The sequence below is a fragment of the Carassius gibelio genome, chromosome A11, assembly GCF_023724105.1.
Source record: "Carassius gibelio isolate Cgi1373 ecotype wild population from Czech Republic chromosome A11, carGib1.2-hapl.c, whole genome shotgun sequence".
Lineage (NCBI taxonomy): Eukaryota > Metazoa > Chordata > Actinopteri > Cypriniformes > Cyprinidae > Carassius > Carassius gibelio.
Window position 1 is genome coordinate 4374424 of NC_068381.1, and position 22117 is coordinate 4396540.

Sequence of the window (22117 nt, forward strand, 5' to 3'; positions counted from 1 at the left end):
GTGCCAGCATTTTTGATATTTTAGATCGACTAACTGTAATACTTCAGAGTAAAATGCAAAATTGTGGTATGTTTCATTCACTGATGGGCTTCACTTGGCAGCACTAAAACTGGCAGCGCATACTCGCTGACAATCTGCCATAATAAAAGCTTTCAGATTTTAGGTTCAAAAAATATGATTTGTATAAAAAAAATAAAAATAAAGTATAAAAAAAAAAAGAAATTATAAACATTAGCATCGTATTTTTTTATGTGTACTATATACACTTTACTCACTTTTTATTTAAAAAAATAATAGTATTATCATACTTTATTTGTTATGTTATATGTTATTTATATATATATATATATATATATATATATATATATATATATATATATATATATATATATATATATATATAAGCAAAAGCACGCACATCAATCTAAACTGGGTGCTCGACCAAAAAAACAAGCAGAAAAATACTTGAATGTAAAGTCGGCAACATAGCTTCAAAGGTATCAAAAACTATCGCATAGCGTATGTGACGTTTCGACCATGCAGGCTCTTCATTAGACAGATCAATCAATCAATCACCTTCATTTATATAGCACTTTAAACAAAATACATTGCGTCAAAGCACTGAACAACATTCATTTGGAAAACAGTGTCTCAATAATGCAAAATGATAGTTAAAGGCAGTTCATCATTGAATTCAGTGATGTCATCTCTGTTCAGTTTAAATAGTGTCTGTGCATTTATTTGCAATCAAGTCAATGATATCGCTGTAGATGGAAGACAGATGAGAAACACTTTATAGGACTACCTCCAAGTAATTAAAGGTCACATGACCATATAATATTATCATGATATGATAGTGTGAGTACCCAACCAAATCTCCAGATTCTCTCAATAGAACCAGACTGAAATTCGTACGTGCACCCCTGGTTATATATGAAGCAACCATATCTTTCAACACTATGTATGCAACTTTTTTAACATATATCTAAATGTTTTTATAAATACATTTAGATAAATAATTAACTATAGACAGTTATCAAACTGATTTGAATGAACACTGAACTAAACTGGGCTAAATGACTGTTATCTTCTTTATTTGAATTTGTTCCATAATTGATTAATTTTACAACATTAACAGTTATTTTCCTGTTTATTAATATGAAGCTGCTTTGAAACATATTGTATTGTACGAAATGCTGTATAAATATTTTGATTTGACTTGCCTAAACCTGCTACAAACTTAGCATGATCCCTAACAGGAACCTCTTTGCATGAGGAAACAAAAGTCTTTAAAACTTATTAAAATAGTTCATCCAAAGATAAAAAATAATTTACTCACCTTTTGCAAGTAACACACACTTTCTGCGTGGATCATACTGCATTTAAGTTATTTTAAGAATAGATTTAATATCTTAAATATTTTACGTTTTTTTTTCTGAAATGATCATTTATGTCAACCTTGGTTGGTGTGGTGAATTTGAATATACTATACTGAGTAAACTGAATATAAACTGTATATAATTAGTCAAATGAAGTTTGAGAGCAAAAGTAGAGAAGTGTAGTGAATTTCATTCTGAACTATTCTTATAATTTAATACACATCCATATTTTCCCAGCAGATGCCACTCTAGGCAAACGGTCCCTGTCATACAGTATTAAAAAAAGAAAACAGTCCTCTGGGAGAGAACAAATAGGCCTAATCATTCCTCTAATGATCTAACATATGAACCAAATACTCTTTACTTCCTGCATCAGTGACACTAGATGTCAAAGCATTTGTAACAGACTTACAAATGCTCATCTGCTAAATATTGTTTTAACACTATGTAGTGCCACACTTCCACATGCAGTATTTTTAGTTTTACCTTCTTTTCTTGTACAGCAACCTTTTTAGGGTAGGGTACACTTTCTTCAAAATTTGTATTGCATGTGCAAAAGTTCTTGCATGAGGTTGTGAGCATGTTGCAAGGGTGCATTAGCTGATCGAAAACGACAATAAAGACATTCATGAAATGGAAGATTTCCATTTCAAATAAATGTTGTGTTTTGAACGTTTTATGTATCAAGGAATCCTAGTAATTAAATAAATAAATTGAAAATTGACAAAAACGTTAAGCTGTTTTCGACATGGATAATAATAAGAAATGTTTCTTGAGCAGTACATTTATGATTTCTGAAGATCATGTGACGCTGAAGACTGGAGTAATGATGCTGAGAATCCAGCTTTGACATCACAGTAATACATTTCATTTTTAAAATATATAAAAATTAAGTTATTTGAAAATTTTGTAAAATTTCACAATATTTCTGGGTTTTTTTTTAGGGGGGGGGGGGGTTTAATCAAATAAATGCAGCCATGGTGAGCATAAGAGACTTTTTTAGAAACATTAAAAAAATCTTACAAAGCCCAAAAATCTGTGAATGTCTATGTGTGTGAGATTTTCCACCTGTTTTATTGCCTACTAAGTGAAAATCATTTGTAAGTCTATAGTGAAAGTGATGCTTCCCATGGAAATAATAACACATAGTATTTACTCATTACCTTATCTCCTGGCCATCAATATTGATAATTAACAGAACAACGTGTGCAATGTTCATAAATGAAGATAAATATCTTCTAGGATGTGCCATCATCACTAGTTGCCAGGAATACAGAATTCGTTTAAGCTTTTTGTGGAACAGAGACCTGAACTTCTGCCACTTCTTTGAGTCATTGGTTACGCACCACAGTTGCTCAACTCTTCAGGGACCTTCAAACGCTCACAATATTGGATGTTTAAGAGCTCTGCTCATTAAATTCATTGCCATTGTAATTTATATAGTCTTGTTATCTTAAGTGATTGTTGATTTAAGCCTCTCACTTGAGCAGATGTGAAAATTAGACTTCCCGCTCGTGCTGAGAGGCATGTTGTTGGACCTGCTTCTTGTTGGCTGCTCCTCTGCTTGGCGCTGAAAGGAAAAAGGGAAGACAGATAAAAATAAGCAAAACAATTAGCACAGCCAAAAGCTCCTGTGTGAGAGTGATTTGAGATTAGCAGTCAAAGTGCAAGAGTTCATCAAGGGCTTGTTGAACCGCAGCTGAAACCATGCTTCACCAAATCCCGAAATAAACATCTTGGATATCCAGAGTTATTTTTCTAAATATAAATAATGATTTTTATTACGTTAGCTGGATAGAGCATGGCGAATGTTTCTAATGAAATGTAGAGAGGTAAAACAAGCAGTGTGTTTTATGTTTGTTATTCGTCAGAATTGGTTTAATTGTATCGTGCGATTTCGCTCAACAAACCCTCTTGTTCCTCTCCGACAATAACGCTGCATTTCGTCTTCCTGACATGTATCTCAACTCTGATGTGTTTCAGAGACGGGAAGGCACATTGTGAAAGCCTTCTGGGCCAAGCTTCAGCCAAATATCTCTTCCAGATGCACACAGCACTCGGACCCCCAGGAGAAACATGGGACGCTCGCTATGTCGAAGGCCCCTGAGACCGACTTTTTCTCAGCACGTGTCATTTTGCCTCGGTCACACACAAACATGTTTTTCTGGAGGCGGATTGCTGGGTGGTATAGATCGGAAAAGAAATTAGATTTCCAGTATTGTGCGATTCATCATGTTCTCTAAAACTGTTGGATATAAATAATCTACTTTTAGAGTGCTGGTCATTGCTGTCACATGATCCCCACATGTGTGATCTGGTATCCTTTTTTTTTCCTCCTTGAAACTCTTGTCAGAGGTAATTAAGTTCCACTTGACTTGTACCACCCCCTCTTACTTATTTTTTTTACTGGTACATTAGTCAGCAGACATCCAACAGGGCAATGATACATCAAGGCCTTTGGGTTATCCAGCCCCAGCAGTAGAGACAAAGATGAGAAAACACCCCAGATCAGGTAATGTACCCCTGTGATAAATTGAGAGCATATTTCATGCTCATCATGTCTGATGAGGAGGACCATTGTTCACTCTGATAATTGGGACCACAGACGATACCTGCTACTGTCAAGTACTTTTAAGATATTTGTTTAAATCTCTTGTCCTATAAACAGTAGGGGAAAAAATAGATGAAAAGCTCATTTCTAAATCTCTAGCTTGTAAAATAGTAACTCTGGCAGTGTGGAAAGCCGTTTCAATCTCTGTTGGTACAGCAAAGTCACGGACCGACATGTTCTCCTGCCAGACCCTCTTAAGCTGGCCTATCACTTGCCTGAGCAGAACAGTGAAAAGAGAGAATTTGATATTGATCCAACTTCCCAGACACCCACAGTCAGGGATCTTGTTAACAGGATTAGGACACCCTGAATAGACTTACACCAGAGACAGAAAAGGCCTTCTTGTTGAAGAGGACCCTCCAGCTAATCTCAACCAAAAACCTGTGCTTCATGTTAACCAAGAAAAGTAGAAATGGGATTTGGGGAGCAAAATCTGCACTCATGTTTCCACTAAAGTTTGTACATGTTGATGTCAAAACACAATGCATGTCCCAAACAAAACACAGCAAAGAAAGACCTAGAACATATGTTCCCATAAGACAACATAAAACAATTGCACAGCGAGTCGGACTATATGTAGGTATAGGAAGTATTTAGCAATTTTGTATTCCTGCTTTGTGGTACTTACATACATAAATTAACAGTCCGTAAACACTATAATAAAGCAGCTAAAGTTCATTCAAACACTCAGAAAGGTATGGAAAAAATATGATAGAAAAAAATATTAAATGGGAAAAATATATATATTTCAATGCTTTTCTGCTTTCAGAGAACCTATCACAAGTTTTGTTTTCTATCACAAAACATTGGCGCATTCTCTCACAAAAGTATTGCGGTAAACCTGAGAAAGGTTGCATTCTCTTGCGAAAGTATTGCATTCCTCAGAGAAAGTTTATATTCTCTTGCAAAACATTTGCATTTTTGGATAAAAGTATTAAAAAAAGAAAAGTTGTGTTCTCTCGCAAAGCATTTGCATTCTATCCTGTTCCCAAGATAAACTTTGTATACTCCTATAAAGCATTTGCATTTTTTAGCAAAAGTACTTTGTTTCCCTGAGAAAATTAGCATTTGATGGCAAAACATTTGTGTTCTAGTGCAAAAATATTGCATGCCCTCAAAAACCATTTACATTCTCTTGCAAAAGCATTATGTTCCCCAGAGAAACTTTGTATTATCTTGCAAAACATTTGCATTCTATTGCAGAAGTATTGTGTCCCTTTGAGAAACTTAGTCTTTTTTGGTAAAGCATTAGCATTTTCTTGCAAAACTTTTCCATTCTCTTGCAGAAGTATTGTGTTTCCCAGAGTTTTTGCAAAACTTTGCTAGCAAAACATTTGCAGTCTAGTGCAAAAGTAGTGCATTCTCTCAAAAAAAAGTTGTCTCGTACTCTCGCAAAACATTAGCATTTTCTTGCAGAAGTATTGTGCTCCCAAGAGAAACTTTGCATATTCTCACAAAACATTAGCATTCTTTAGCAAAAGTACTTTGTTCCCCTGAGAAACTTTGTGTTTGCTGGCAAAACATTTACGTTGTCTAACAAACTGTTTCTTCGAGAAACCTAGCATTTTCTAGTAAAACGATTGAATTAAGCTGCAGAACATTTGAGTTCTCTCTCAAAAGTATTGTGGAAAGTTTTTGCATTCTCTTGCAAAACTTTTGCATTTTCTGGCAAAAGTACTTAGTTGCCCTGAAAAAAAGAGAAAACTTCGCAAACCATTTGTATGCTATCACAAAAGTATTCTGATCCACTGAGAAACTTTGTGTTTGGCAAAATATTTGCGTTCTCTCTCGCACAAAATTTTTAAACTATTCCATCACCAAAGTTCCTCAAGCGAGCACAAAGTTTCAGGGGAACACAAAAGTTTTGCAAAAGAACACAAAATCATTAATAATTTTTCATCCCATCTCATTTGTATTTTTCCATCACCATGTTCCCTCAGGGTCTGCGTAGAAAGGTTCAATTGAATTAGTGTCTGATGTTTCTACGTGCTCAATGTGGCCTTCCCCGTGTGGCTTCCGTGTCTATAAGCGTTCAGATGACTCATTCTTCTCCACTATACCCGTCAGACATCCAGGATCCAGAACCCTTTGACTGGCACCTCTCCTGCGGGCTGCCTCTGTGGCGATAAATCCCAATTATGACCCCTTCTATTACAGCTAGTGAAAGGTCATGTGACCCAGACGGCATTCTCGGGCATGATTAGGATTAGCAGTCCATCTCTCCTGGACGGAACTGTCGCCAGTAGCTCTGCTAGTTACTTAGCGCCTAGCCATCCCCGCCAAAGAACAACAAGCCAGTGTCTGCTGCATCTAAAACCCTCTGGATTAGAGGCAAGACCCCACCAGAGCATGACAAGGCTTTTGTCACTGGACTCCATTGGCTTTAAGACAGCTTGTTGTCTTCATTTTGTTCCCGCTCTAATTCAATCACGGGAGATCTTGGAGAACTAGATTAAGCACTGTTGTTGGAAATGGATTTCATGCTGGAGCCAAAGGAAAGTGTAGATTGAGAAAAAATCTATTAACGGCCAATGGAATTTCTTTAAGGCGTGGCCTGCAGAAACCCAGGTTGCCGATTGCAAGGAATATTTGTGAAGCTTTTTCATCTATTCTTCACAGAGTAATTGATTATATTTTTGGTCTTAATGTAAATTTTATTGCACAGGACAAACAGAATGTACAACAAGTATCAACTCATGATAGGTAAAAATTGATAGCCTGAATGCACTGTAAGTCCCTTTGGATAAAAGCGTCTGCTAAATGCATAAATTTAATTTTAATTTAATTTATCAAGAAATGTCACATGCCAGATATAAACAAATTTTAATTGCAATAGATATTAAATTTCATGTGATTACATTTCCAAACTGCAGAGGTAAACCTTCTTCCATTCTTATGTGGACTTCTAGTTTAACCAATGCCATTTAAGGTGTGACTCTATGCAAACCAAAGAGTTTTAACATACCTATCAGTAAGCATTCCCATTTATTTTGCTTGGTTGATGCATGAATCCCTTAATTAGATTAAAATGTTCTGTGACTAATATCACTATAATAAAAATAATGAAACTTTATTTTAAAAGCCTTGTCAAAATGGAACTGAAATTATATTTACTGCTGTCAGTTGAATAAAATATTTAACAATTATTAACTGAAAAGCTGCATTACATGCATTAATGTGTTAATTTACATTATAATTTACAAATTAACATTAATTTAATAAAATAATAATGATTTATATGTAGCTTGCAAAAATATTGATATTGTCAGAATACATGCATAATTTTAAACGGCTGGCAATGGAGAGAAATTTATTTTGACTATTTAATGTAGTTACTGCACTGTCCAGCAAGGGCTCCAACATTTTAATCCAACAATGGCAGATGGAAACCAGTTTGGAAACAGTCATTATTTAGAGTTTGTTGCAGAACTTACACCTTTAAAATATACTAGTATTACCCAGCTAACAAAAATATGTTCTACAGACCATTTCCATTTTATAATTTTGCAAACATTATGGGAATGTTACTTTTGAATATTCTCTGAACATTTTGAAAAGAGTAGCAACATTTAAAAATGTTAGATGGACATTCAACCGAAATCTTTCAGAAAAAAATGCTGCATTAATAATGTATAAATAACGATTTTTGTGCTAACATTTTAAGAATATTATTGAAGACCTGGAAACGTTTGACAACATGTTACTAGAAGAACGTTTGTTCATGACTTTGAGAGAACCTTGCCAGAACATCAGTCAAATTCTGAGAATGTTCTCTGTTGGCTGGGTAACTGGATCTAACAAAAAACAATTATCAAACAGTTCTGTGTACTATTCACAATCTATATGAATCAATTAATTACTGAATCCAACAATGAATAAAAGAGAACAGTCTCTCTGCAAAATTCCCATAAACAGACAACAGGAGCTCTCAGAAAAAGAAAAAGAAAAACTAGTTATGCTACACAAATAACCATTCATGGCTTGCATCCATGTCAATCAAGTCTCTCCATGGCACTTCAGAGGGTCTGATCTGGCCGAGAGCAAAGACACACAGCCTCACCGTCGGTGAGCTCATCCCTCGGCCCATTCCTCTCTGATCCCCCTTGGCACCCCTTTCTGATGGTATCTTAATCTTTCCTGTGAATGAAGGTCTCCCACCTCCCCTGATGGGGTCTGTTAAAAGGCCTCTGCTAACCTATTTTGGGGACAGCAGTGCATATGGTTTCAGAAGCCTGGTGGTATTTCTAACCTCATTGTTGACTCACAAGAATTGCATTGAACCCACGTCCCATGGCTGCATTTTAATAGGGAATGGAAGTGCTGGGTTGTGTCACATTTCCACAGGACTCCAATTCCACTGGGAATTCCAGAGCTATGAACTAATGTATCAGGGACTGTGATCAAGCTATTGTGGGCTGCTGGAAACAAGCGTGCTCTGGTCTAATGGCTCTAGCCCATGCTGGTAACCAGAAGGTAGCCGATTTGAGCAACAACGGGCCACCATTGTGCCCTTGAGGAAAATGCTTAAAGACTACATGAAATCAAAACTGACCATATACTCTCAGGTACAATGTTTTAGGTCTTATTATGCATGATTAATCTGAATGTAATACCAAAATGTAATAAATTACTATTGGGATACATTGGTAGAAGCTGACCTTCAGCCTCCACATCCGCAGCCTCCCTGGCATTTCACAAGTTGATGAATTCCTGATGGATAAAATCAAGACCTGCTTCTTCTCTTATTGAATATCTGATTTAATTTGTAAATGTGTTACATTATGGAAGTGAAATGGGTTGCAAGTGCCAATTAAAGCCTAGGTTGCTACTGTAGATAAAAGCACCTGCTAAATGGTTATATATTGCATGAACAAATGGGGTGGACAGCCTTGAATATTCCTAATATAACTGGAAAATAACTATAAGATGTCAGATACTTTTCATGTGAATTTCAACAGTTTCAACAACACCACAGCTGTACTACAAAAAAAAAAAAAATAATAATAATAATTCTTACAAACAATCGATATTGCTCATAGATAAACTCTATGGATGAATTATATATATATAAAAAAATAAAAAATTCAATTCAGCCTTTTGTAGACAGACAGTCATCTGCAGGCCAGCAAATGAATAAAATGTTTGACAGTTCTGTTATATTTGTGTAAATACATTTTAATAAGCGATATCTTTTTGTCCAATTTGGTATATTTTGAAATACATTTTTTTAAATATATATTAAAATACAGTATATAAATCGTTGGTAGTATGCTGTAAAAACTGCTTGTTTACTAATAGCAAATGCCATTCATCAAATTCCCAGATTTGTGTTATGGTATGTCTACACGTGTGTGAAAATGGCAGTAAATCTCATTCAGTTGCAGTGAGGTGAACTGAAGGGGTTATTCAGTTCAAAACCTGTGGTTAAAAAAAAAAAAAGCACGAGCATAATGAAGCCCAGATGCTTTTCAGAGCATACATAACCAGCATATGTTGTGTTTCGGATGCTGGTCCCCATTATGGGATGCTGGTGTTCTTGCGTAGCCACACTTTGACTTGTAGAATAAAGTCTGGTTCATACCGCAGTTTTAGCCTAGTCAATAAATAAATTATAATACAAAAAAAAAAAAAAAAACACCTGGTGGAAACTTTTTTTATTTTTTTCTATTTCACAGTACTCACTAATATCTATTAATACATGCTATTTAGCACTCCAAACAAAATGTCCACACCAGGCTTCTTAGCTTAACCAGCAAAAGTTCCAAAGCTTGTTGACAACCTTCACCATCTAGCCATTTTTCCACTTTCCACTATCAACAGCAGGGGTCTCAAACTCATTCCTGAGGTGTTTCTCAATGTCAAGGATACTTCCTTGGCAGGACTGATCCTTCCAAGTCACTTCCTTCAGAGGCTAGGCGAGACTCCTCTTTAGCATTCAGAGAACACGTAAATGGAACAGGCTAGCAAGTGCACGTAATTGCGTCATTACGTCAGTGAAAAGGTCCGTTTGAATAACGCTGTGGATGGTATCGTTAAATTACTTTGGAAAACGTAACTAGTTATTTATAAAAGAAATGCCGATGACGCAACCATGTTAACAATTGTTAAATGACAGGTCCGGTTCGGTTAACCATTTGTATTTGTATAATTTACAATATCAATATGGAAGTAATTTGTGCTGGCATTTAAACGTTAAACTTTACTTATATTTACTACAGTTATAACAAATGTTTGGTAATGTAAATAAAAACCGTTAACGACTTGAATTTTTGAACAAGATAGCAAAGCTGCGCGCATAGGATTGTGGGTGATTTGAGAGCACGAAGAGCACGAAGGATACACATATGCATCCTTTCCTGTGTATGGCATATTTTTCGAACGAAGAACTCAGTCCTTGGTTGAAATTCCGAGGATCCTCGACATTGGAACAGTCCTTCAATGGATGTCGATGACGTAGCATCCACAAAATACTGGCTTCCGAGGATCCTTCCTTGACATTGAGAAACACCTCTGGAGAGTTTTGGTCCAACACACATATCATGTAGTTTTCAGATAACCCTGAAGGACTTCAGCTGGATCAGGTGTGTTTAATTATAGTTGAATCTAAACTCTACAGTGCTCCAGAATTTAGTTTGACACCCCTGATCTAGACAATTACCAATCTAGCACTAATAATCAGCATAAATCTTTGAGGATCAGCATGGTCTTTTAAGCATGGTTCAAGCAAACTAATCCCAGTTTAATTGTTACATTCTTATACTAGCACAATAGCTATTCCTCCATTGAGACATTCGGGTTCTTGCTACAGACATGGTTCAGCTAAAGCTCTTATTTCATAAATTCTCTTATTTATGAGACGTTCTTTTCATGTGAAGACCAGAGATAATCCTGATAGATTGATTGATCTCATTAACTTGGATTCTTGTCACATGACTCATAAGCTAATGCTGAATCATACACTTCAAATAGTCCATTACAGCAACCCTGATAAAATATCTTGCATTCCTAGAAACGCTCTCCGCTGATGCCGACCGTCCTAAAACTTCCTAGCTGCAGCATTCAGGCGTTATGAGGTGTGACACGCAGCTGGGGCCTGTTCTCTCAGAAATACGCTTGTGTGTTTCTTGGATCATTGGGTAAGGGGATATAATAGGGGGTGTTGCGGGCACGGAGCGCTCGCTCAGACACAATCAGCACCTGTTCCCTCCCTGATCGCTCTAAGCTCAGTGTGTAATTAATGGATGTTCTTGCTTTTCAGAGGGCTTATATTATGTTTACAGAAGTAACAATAACTCTCTTTATCATGTCATAATTCAAAATGGACTTGCTTACACATAGTGACCAAAGCTACGTCTAAATTACTGTACAAGCTGAGCATCTGAAACCTGCACAGTTTAAATTTACAGGAAAACTGCCAGCTGTGCCAGAAATTCACTGCAAGTATTGCATTCATAAATACAAATAAGAAATCAGTAAGTCTCTTTGAGAATCTTTGATATGAAATAAATAAATAAATAAATAAATACTGAAATATTGAAATATAATACAAGCAAATGATGTGTCAAGCAGGGACTTCTTAGGAGCATCTGCAGTAGTGTTTATTATCATAAATTATAAGGTGACTAATTTTACTTCCATCTAAATGCACAGTAGAGTTACATGTATTTTGTTAAGTCTAATATAGATTTTCACAATATCCATATGGTGACTTTTAAATTTTTTTAAAAGAAAATTTTTACACTGTGTACACGAGAGTTGGGAACCAGGAAACATAGGTCATGAGCGTGTTAATTAGTGAACATGAAGTGAATGATACTGTGAGGCTGATGGCATTGAATATGAGGGGAACAGAGACCTGGGGGAGGGTAGAAAACCACCTCTGGCCCTCACGACATCACAAACACTGAATAAAACCCAGTCTCAGCGCAAAGCTTGTCTTAATCATTCATTTGACAATGTGTGTGAGCATCTGCTTGACAGCACTTTGCTGACATCCAGTCTGAAGAGCATTATTGTCCTATGTTACACATTTCTATAAAGCTCCCATCCAGAACCTCTTGTCAATCGATGGCAACACAGGGAAAAGTTTAGATGTGTCTCAGGTGTTGTTTTTTTTCATTGTGAAATGTAAGGCAAGTTCAGCTAAGATTACCACACTATTGATTTAAATAGTTCAATAAGTAGCAGTGCTTGCTAAAGCTAAGTATTAAACTCCATTAGGCATGTGTGATATTTGTTATCTATGATAATGTTAATTGTTGTTTTAATGAAGTGTGAGTAGACGTTATCTAGAATATCACTCACTTGCAAAAAAAAAAAAAAAAAAAAAAAAAACATCTTGAAAAGTCCAAAAAGTTTTTGTTTTTGTTATAAGATGTGATATACCCTGATAACAAACGTACATCACAGAGACGTCTATTTGACATCTGCAAGATGTATTTTTAGTGTTTGCTCATCTGCAATATGTCTATAGGACATTTCTTATCAGATGTCAAATACACATTTACAAGATGTCCTGAAGATATTTATGATTTAGAATGAATGTAAAATTGACGTCTGAATCAGATGTTTGTAAACCGCAGATGCTTTCACGAAGCGATCTTTAACAGACATTTTGCAGACGTACCTGTGCTCTCTGGGTAGTTTAGTGATATCTCAAGAGCAAGAGTGATGTTTTCCTGAATAGTAGCAAGTGAATGCAATCTCGATTACGAATGTGATTTTAACTGTTGATAAAAAATAAAAATAAAAGTTACAACTGAGTGAGTTACATTTTAGACATTATTGGCAATGGAAATACACTGAACAAAACTTCAAATGCAACACTTTTGTTTTTGGCCCCATTTTTCATGAGCAGAACTTTAAGATCTAAGACTTTTTCTATGTACACAAAGCCTAGTTCTCTCAAATATTGTTAACAAATCTGTCTAAATCTGTGTTAGTGAGCACTTCTCCTTTGCCGAGATAATCCATCCACCTCACAGGTGTGACACATCAAGATGCTGATTAGACAGCATGATTACTGCACAGGTGTGCCTTGGGCTGGCCACAATAAATAGGCATTTTGTGTAGACAGAAAAAGTCTTAGATCTTTGAGTTCTGCTCATGAAAAATAGGGGCAAAAACAAAAGTGTTGCATATAGAGCATCGCGTTAGTTCAGTCAGGTCATTTTAGTCATGCTTGCGTCAGCTGACAGTCAGCTGTTCCTGACGTGTACCAATCCAGTCTTGACACCTATCTCCTGCAGTCTATTTAAATTCCCATTATTCAGTGTCTCTCCATCGCATTGCTGCTTGCAATTAACTCCCTCCTCAAACCCCAACTCCACCAACTGAACCTGTAATCTGATCTAACTTGTTCTTTCTTTACAGTGTCTTCATTGGAAGCAGTCTCTATGACATTTTGTTTACTACTCATGTAATTGTGAATTGTAATTATGTATGCTTATAATGGTTCTGTCCTGTACCCCAGGGGGGTTTGTCTTGCTGCTCTCCCAGCTCTGTCCAAGCATGGCTGCATGGACAGGTGTGTGGAGTGTTGCCAAGAACATAACCATACTGCCAACACTAACTGTATGCAATTATAATTGTCATTAAATATACTTGACGGAAGTGGTCCTGATTGAATTATAATTTTGTTCTGTATAGTTCCAAACAAAATTGGATCAAAACAATTGTGTATTTCAGAGAAACACTGCAGCATTTCACTAATGAATGAATCTGTTTTTTGAACAACGCATTTGAGTCAGCGATTCAATGATCCATTCGTAAAGACAGTCACTTGCTAAATGCATCAGCCGATTTAAAAAAATGTAATAAATAAATCCCACAGACTTACATTGAAGGAAGGAGTTGAACCATATCTAGAGACAAGAATATAACTGAGGCCTGGGAATGGACTCTTCTGACTTGGCTTATTAATTAATACAAATAATAAATTAATAAAATTTAAATATACAAAAATGTAAATAAATGATAAAAATATTTAATTTAGTTTATTCTTCATGTCATATTTTCTTATGGCATAAAAAATACATTTTGTTGAATTTTAAAGATATTTTGATCTTATTTTTTAGTTTTTTTTTTTTTTTTTTTTTTGTATATTTTTAAAGTCATGTCACAAATGCATTCAAAAAGCCAAACATGAAGCAATATGTTAGTCTATTTTTGGCCTTCAACATGAGCGGAAAAGATTCATTGATTGAAATTAAATTCAGTAGAACGTGTAATACAGAGATTAAAGCTCTTGGGTAGGTTGTAAAATATTTGCAATTGAAGCTACTTTGTTGGTTGTCAGTGTGTTTGCAGTAAGCAAATAGTTTATGATGACTACTTTAAACAGCAGTTTGTTTAATTAAAACACGGTAGTACATTTTGTCACACCCAGCAATGATTCACTCACATACACTTTGGTTGCTGGATCATGTCAAAGCCAAAGTGATTTCACCTGAAGTAATAAAGTAATAAAATAAATACAATATTTATAAAATATGAACATGCACAATCATCTGTGGTGTTTCTAAATCTATTTTATTACACATGCAAAAGTAACTTCTACACAGCACCCGGTATGCAAAATGTAGTGTGAGAGCACTGACTGATGCCCTCAATTAAGTAGGATTTCAGCTTTTTGTTATAGGCGTCCCTCAATCCCATTCAACTGCCGTCTCTTTTTTGGGGAGCTCTGTGTTAGGGATGCGTTTTGGAGCCACTGACTCCCCATTGTCTGTCGAGGGGCCCTGCTGTCCTGCTTCTTTGTTATGACAGTTGGACGGCTTTTATACAGACTAAATAAGATAACTCAGCTGTTCATTTGAGGGACTAATGCAACACCCCCATCAACCACCCAACCAGCATCTACAGAGGCCCTAAAACCCCCCAAAAACTGCAGGTCACACTCCGAGTCTCAACACATCGAACCAGCTCAAGAAATTACAGCAGCAGTTCTCAACTGGATTTGTTTGAGGAACCAGACTTCATATTACATGCTGATCAAGGGCTAAATGTAACCCATGTTTAATGCAGTCTGGGTTAAAACTCCCTTTAAATGTGTTTTACCTACCAACCTGTCAGTATAGGAACTGACCTACAGTCAGGGGCGGACTGGCCATCGGTAGCACTGGGACATTTCCCGGTGGCCTGACGGTCGCTCTGGCCTGCCGGCTGCCGCTGTGCAGTCGATCAGGCTGACGTGCAATAGGCTGTTATGCAACTGCAAATTAATTGACGGTTTTATGAATCTACGAATCAGGCGATCGCGGAGTGAAAATGACACTACTACATGACCAAACATCAGCGAAGCACTTCCTAATTGGCAATATCCAGAGGCAGGCTTTATCTTAGAAAATCATGCAAAAAAATGGAGCCGTAAATGCAAAGGAGAATCAGAGACGGAACCAATAAAAATGAGAAAAGCCCTGGCCACAGACATATTCGCCAGTAAGGGAGCAGGTCAGTCAGAATTACATTTATATTTACTATTGGGATATAGTAAATAGTAACTCTTCTATAATGACAAAAAGAACCCTTTTGGCACAAATGTTCTTTAGGCTATTATTCATTCATATATTGCATTATTCTGCAACATTTTGTATTTGTAATTAAACTATTGTTTGGAGTAACTTCACATTTATTATACATATATCACATTTTAATCATGCTGATTTTTGGAGAAAAACTGAAATGGCACTCTTTGTGTGATATTGATTGACTACAATGATATAAATATATATATATATATATATATATTTTCTAACCCCCATATCTTGAATTTTGTGATCATTCACATGCATTAATAAATTTATTTGAATACACAGAATAATGAAGTGAAAGAAAGCACTCAAAATGCACACACGGCACAGGCACTATATGACTTCATCATGTAAATTTACATTAGCCTAGATGCATGCACTTTTTAGGCACGATTTGTTTAGTTTTTGATTATACTTAATACTGTTAAAAGGAACATCAGTAAAACAAAAAATAAGAGTTCACATATCCCAGCTAAACACGCTTGGAACTCCCGAATTGACTCAAATGATTCGCGAACCCTCTCTGAGTTCCCAAACTGACTCAAATGTTTCACGATCCCGCCACGAACTCCCAAACGGATTCAAATGATTCGCGATCCCCAAACTGACTCAAATGATTCGCGAACCCCCTTTGAACTCCCGAACTGACTCAAATGATTCGCGATCCCGCTCCGAACTCCCAAACTGATTCAAATGATGCGCGATCCACACACTGACTCAAATGAGTTCGTAGCGCGAACCCGCTACGAACTCCCGAACTGACTCAAATGATTCGCGATCACCAAACTGACTCAAATGATTCGCTATCCCGCTACGAACGCCCGAAATGATTCAAATGATTCGCGATCCCCAAACTGACTCAGAGCAACTAAATTTAGCTACTAAATTAGTAAAAAATACCTATCCATATACAGCTATGATTCGTGAACCCGCTTTGAACTCCCGAACTGACTGAAATGATTCGCGAACCCACGAACTCCCGACCTGATTCAAATGATTTGCGATCCCCAAACTGACTCAAATGAATCGCGATCCCGCTCCGAACTCCCGAACTGATTCAAATGATTTGCGATCTATTTACATTTTTTAAATAGATTTGAAAATATATATATATATATATATATATATATATATATATATATATATATATATATATATATATATATATATATATATATATATATATTATATTGTAATAATAATTCACTTTTTTTTACTGTATTTGTGATCAAATAAATGCAGCCTTGGTGAGCAATTTTCAAAAAAAGAACAAATTTGACCGACCTCAAACTTTTGAATAGTAGTAGTGTAGGCTATGTATAATTCATTAATATTTCATTATTAAAAGAAATTATCCTGTTTCTTTATATTTGTTTCTACTGGACAGCAATGAGATTAAATCTGAGATCAAGTGGAGAAAACATTGTCCTTACATTCGAAAGACAAAAATCTCAATATGAACTCAAAATCTTTTCATTTTCTTCCATGACTAAATTATCTGATCTATACTATTAGCATTTATTCCACAGCTCTATATTCTTACTGTATGTTAACAATCAATTTATTTGCCTCTATTTAAAGCTGAAATTGTAAAAGAGACGATGTACATACTTCAATAAAACATACTTCACTGAGTCTCCAAAGCAAATGAAAGAGCAAATGAAATGTTAATCTGCATTAAAATACTGTTCAGCCATAAAAAACAAAACATTTATACACAATACTTAATATCTACATGTCCTCGCAGATCATTGCAATGCTCATACACCACTGTCAGATTCTAGTTATCATTTTACACCATTTGCATTCCAGCGTTTGAGAGTCTGGTCTTTGGTAACAGGTCCAGCGAGGCTGTGAATGTGTGCGGACGGCTCTGCTTAAACACTGCTATCCCTGACCCTGACACTGAGCCTGACTGTGGACTAACATTTACTCAACATCACCCGTCCTCCTGATTTCCACCTTAACCAGAAAGTCAATACAGAATACGTCCTGACAGGACAGAGCACACATAAACAGATAATGAGAAAACACGACTAGTAAGTGTGTAAAAAAAGTAAGTGTGAAAGAGAGGATGAGCGTTTCAAAGGAAGAAGATCGATAAAAAGAACAAAACCAAATTATGTGAATGGACTATTGTGAAAGTGGCTTTAAGGAATAAGATCTTCCTAGAAACAGGAGTATATTTCTATGTGTTGATTTAATTCTGCGCTGGTCCGAAACCCTGCTGTGAGAGAGAGAGAGTTACTGAATAACCCAGTTCACTGCTCATCTCCTACAATCTCTCTAGGACTACTGACCCCTGGATGCCCCAACCCGAGTTTAGAGGTCACATCCACCTCTTTTGTTATCTCCATTTCACTCTCACAAGCATTCACACATATACTAATGCTACAGGTTCAAAAAAAAAAAAAAAAAAAAAAAAAAACAGAAAGTCCTTGTATATCTTATGTTTATGCACATTTAGCAGTAAAGTACTAAAAAACTAAATAATCTGCCATTGAAAAACCCTTATTGATCACTGTTAAAAACAAAGATTCTTTACTGGTATTGATGGCTCTTTGAGGAACCTTAAACATCCATAGAGACTTTCCATTCCACAAAAGGTTCTTTAGATTAGGGATGCACCGATCTGATACTCAGAATCGGAAGTATCGGTATCGGATCCGATACTTCCATTTTCTGCCAGATCAGGTATCGGTCAGATAATACCGATCCAAATCTGATATTGTGAGTATACTATTCTATGTTATTGTTAAATCCCACGGTAGGCACAAAAACATTATAAAGCACCATCAATTTTTTATCATCCTCCATTCAGCATTCAAACTGTGTGTCACGTTCGGTTACAACAGTCAAGACGATTAAACTCTCTCCAAGATGATTCAGTGTTGCTATTATTATACTTGATATGGAAGTATAAAAGTAAATGGTTTTTCATAAAAGGGCTTGCTGGAGTTTACCGCTGTTCAAAAATCAAGTTTCATTCTACCAGGTGTTTGTTAGGCCCAAATATGAATTTTGTATTTATTTATTTTTTGCTCACATGTGACTCAGATCTGTTTTTGTCATGACAGTGTGAGCAGCACAAACCACATGGAATCTGATCTTTTCAATTCCAATAAAAAAAATTTTTTTTAGGCCCCTTGTCCCTCGTCGGGCCCTTGGAATCATCCTAACACCCCCCCCCCCCCCCCCCAGCACCTCTGCCTCCGTGTTCACTTTCATATGACAGTGTGCTGCACAAGTTTTGCAAGTCCACAGTTTTCCCTTGTAATTGGGCAACTTTTTCATTGTTGTCGCGGGTTTTTTTACAATTCTGTGGGTTAAAGCGACCCCACTAATGCAATATCTATTTTATTAGGGTTTAGGATGGTAAAGAAAGAAAGAAAGAAAGAAAGAAAGAAAGACTGGAGTAATGATTCAGAAAATTCTATACAAACAGTCTGTTCAATATGTGTGCAGTATTGACTGGCGATCTGCTTTTATGTTTGAAGGCAGAGGGGAAAGGAGAACAAACTTAATCTGTTGTGATCTGAGAGATAGGAGCCTGTAAGCACTTTATCTCAAATGTCACCTATGCTGTGCTCATCGGGAATCAGGATTTCCAAGGGGAAAAGTTGCCAGGATCGATGCTAGGAGCAAACACACACACATACAGAGAGTGAGAGAGTTGTAATTAACTGGCAAATAAATAAATATAGCACATTAATTATCGATAAAAGTTACTCTAATATTTGAGAAGAAAAGGGGCATGGAGTGATACAAGACACAGGACACATTATCACACATAATAATAATACTTTTTACAGTGTAGAGTGCTAAGATTGACCAATCAGAATCAAGTATTCCAGAGAGCTGCATAATGAGTGAAATGATTAGTAATAAGATTGAAATCATCTTGCAACACTTCTAATGCCGTTGACTTACTGACTCACTGACTAAATGGTAATCGAAATGTTCTCTGACAGTTATTTTCATTGGCTAAATTGCTTTTTTAAATCCAGTCTAATCCTTGAGACAGCAGGTGTGATGGTAGGAGACCGGAAAAGATCTGTAACCATAATACTGCCATAACTCACAGTCAACACAACACGAAGGGGAAATGTTTATGGTACCCAACGCTCTGTGTAAATGTTAAAGGGGTTCGGCGCACCACCATTAACATGCCATTGGAAAGCCGTTTCCTTGGCAATGGCTCTGCAAGCACAAGCTGTATAAAATCTGTTTGGGTTGGGAATGCCATTGTGATCAGATATATGTGCCAATCCATGTTACCATGGAGGGCGGGACTGCTCAGGAACGCCTTTTCATGACTAAGCCCCATTCTTCCCCTTTCCCAGGAGTCATTCATTCTGGATTTAATTCATCGCAGACAGGAATGATCAGATCAACCACCTTCTGTTGCCTAACCTCTGCACCTCTCTGCTCACTTCTGACTAACTTCAACACCAATGGCCTAATTCTAGCCAGCTTGCTTTGGTCCGAAAAGACAACAATATATGTATTCCTGTCAAAGAAAGCAGATCTGATCAACACCCTTAGATCTGATTTTAATTTGGGCCCGACGTCCTCTCTTGAACTCCACACAAGCCTCAGCAGATGGGCCACAGATACTGATGTCATTTCCTGGATCTTTCCAAAGTGAACAATAAAACACAACAGACCCCATAACTCTTTCCATGTCCATTTCAATTTCAAACTTGAAGCTTCCATTTAAAAATAAATAAACTAATGGAGAAAAATGTAATTGTAGAAAATAGAATGGTTAACTGATGACATCAGTGACATGAGACATCAGATATGGATTATAAGGTTCACATTAATGATCACCATGCACTAAACCAACGCAATGAACAAATGAATGAACAAACATACAAATAAATAGAACAATGCAACTGCACAACAACAAACATTATTAATGCATGAATAGAAATTATAAATAAATCATACATGATTAATCTTTTTAATAAAAATACATTGTGGATGGCACAAACCAATCCTTATTCTCACAGCAACCAAACATTTCAAATAAATGAATATGAAACACACACACACACACACACACACTGATTTCAGACGGAGGAAGAGCAAACGCTATGCAGGAGTCATGCAAAGGTTGCTGGGCACTGAAAGCACTGCAGTCTTTTTGTGCAATGACTGTTATGCACTTGCATGTTCAGCGCATACTGTGAAGAGCCTATCCAAACTTCGGCAGTGCTCGTGCCACAAGAATGGATTCATTCACTGGTGGCACATGTCTACAATTGCTTGGTCGTATGTCAGCATCTCTGACTGACTGTTTATTCATATACACGTCTAGTGTGGACATGTTGCAGAACTGGTCTGGAAAAAAGACCCAAAATCATCAAATAAAATGTTTTATGAGTGCAACTGGTCATTAAGTGGCTATTAAATTGCACTACAGACAAGTTTAGCATTTACAAATGAGAGAAAGTCTTCCCAAATCCAAACTGATACAGAATTCGGGACCTATCGAGACCAATCCGCCTCTGCTGATTGTGGTTCCAATGCTGCTGATTTGTTTAAAGGGAAAGAGACAGTATGAGCACAACAGCTGTGAAAAAAATAGTGTTATGTAGGTTGTCTGCCGTCCAAACCTCATCTCCTTGGCTCCATGCAGTCTTGCTCTCGTTGCTCCAGTATCATCGGTGGCGTCTGTGGGGATAACAGATCACACCTCTTTTGTGAGTGTGGGATTGCACGAGGGCCAAGGCTCAGTAAATCAGGACCAATGGAGTAAAGAACTGGACAGAACCAGCAACAATGGATGGATGCAGAAAAGTATTTTTTTTTTCTACTAATTATAATTTAATGACATTAGTCAGGTCATTCTAACAGCACCATGCATGTCCCATTTATTTTCACATGGATTACTTATTATATAGGGCTTATAATTAAGTGTCAGTATGATTTATTTATTTTTTTATTAAAAATGTAATGTTTTTATTCAGCAAGGATGCATTAAACAGTGAAGACATTAATTACAAAGGATTTCTAGAAATGCAGTTTTTTTTTTGTCATGCTGAAATTTCTATTAATCAAAGGAAAAATGCACCATGGTTTCACAAAAAAGACTAAGCAGCTCAACTTTTTTTCAATGCTGCAAATATTTCTTGAGCAGCAAATCAGCATATTAGAATGATTTCTGAAGGATCATGTGACACTGAAGACTGGAGTAATGATGCTGAAAATTCAGCTTTGATCACAGGAATAAAGGTAGCACTTTATTTTACAGTCCTGTTCCTCATGTACTATGTACTTATTATAGTAATTACAATAACTATGTAACAACTAGGTACTAACCCTGAACCTACCCCTAAACCTAACCCTACCTCATGTAGTGACCTTGTGTTACAAGAACTTTCTTAGATAAATACACTGTAAGTACCCTATAAGTACACGTAAGTACACGTACTGTAAAATAAAGTGCAACCGGAATAAATTACATTTTAAAAATACAATATTACGGTTTTACTATATTTTTGTTCAAATAAATGTAGCCCCGGTGAGCATAAGACGCATCCTTCAAAAATACATAAAAATAAATTGTACCACCAATAATAATTTTTATA

General features: G+C 36.4%; 1 long non-coding RNA gene across 1 annotated transcript in view; it reads right to left on the reverse strand.

Moving 5' to 3' along the window:
- Positions 1–2415: 2415 nt before the first annotated feature.
- Positions 2416–22117, reverse strand: part of LOC128022080 (uncharacterized) — a 28452-nt gene continuing 8750 nt past the window's right edge. The window contains exon 3 of the long non-coding RNA XR_008185850.1: positions 2416–2949. This is a non-coding gene — a long non-coding RNA (uncharacterized LOC128022080). The remainder of the gene's footprint in view (positions 2950–22117) is intronic.